Below are 1,047 nucleotides of genomic sequence, written 5' to 3' on the forward strand. Positions count from 1 at the left end.
CTGCTATTTCTCTCGCCTGATTTCTTGGGAAGTCAGACAACAACTCAGTGTTGGTTTGCTGAGCATGGGTGACTCCATTTTGGTTTTAGTCTGGTCTTTTGGGGCCTAGTGCAGGAGTTTAGTCCAAAACAAGGGCCTCCTATAATTTTTGTTTAACACTCTGAAAGAGAATGAACTGAAACTAACTGTTCAAAGGTATATTTTCTCTTTGCTTTCTGTAGCTTTTATTGTTTAATGCTTAGCCTTGGAAAGATATGCTGTTCCATATGTTCTAAAAGGAACAAAACAGTCTGCCAGTACTTAGCATCTACTCATTCCCAGCCACTAGAGTCCCCAGCCTCATCACAGTTTAGCAGACTGTTAGCTGTTATATTAACTAAATGTATAAAATGCTGATATCCTAATATGCCTCTTTTTTTGAAAATGGCATCATAATTCATAATTTGTGGGCTCACAACCATTTTCTTGGCACCCACTGGACTCCCCCATGCTTTTTAATTCTGTGCTTTCTGTGCAAACAACACAATAGTTGGAACTGACTTCAGGCCAACTGCTTCCTTTTAACTTTTGTCATGTTACCCAGAATAGAGGCATGGAGTTGTTTACCCGGTTTTCATTGAGGAACATTCTTCGTCTTCCAAGGAATACATAAGACGTGTTCCTGTCTCAGAACACCAAGCTCTGAAAGGTGACTTTTCTGCTAGAGTAATTACGCCGGTTGACTGAGCTCCGGAAAGGAAATGCGTTCTTGGTTGCAGGGAGAGGAAGTGGCTTGCATTGTTGGACAACAAGAAAAATGATTGTTTCCGAGGGTCATTGTCCTCAGCCTCTCTTTAGAGAGCCTGGATCTTGCAGCCATTGGTTATGGAAGTGGCTCTGGGAATAACTGCTTGCCCTGGGTGATGATTGTTGATGAAAAGAGTCGAACTCTGTGAAATATTTGAAGACATTTATTCTGAGCCAAATATGAGTGACCATGGCCCAAGACACAGCCCTCAGGAGGTCCTGAGAACATTTGCCCAAGGTGGTCGGAGCACAGCTTGGTTT

This window comes from Mandrillus leucophaeus, unplaced genomic scaffold (assembly GCF_000951045.1).
Source record: "Mandrillus leucophaeus isolate KB7577 unplaced genomic scaffold, Mleu.le_1.0 Scaffold1, whole genome shotgun sequence".
Lineage (NCBI taxonomy): Eukaryota > Metazoa > Chordata > Mammalia > Primates > Cercopithecidae > Mandrillus > Mandrillus leucophaeus.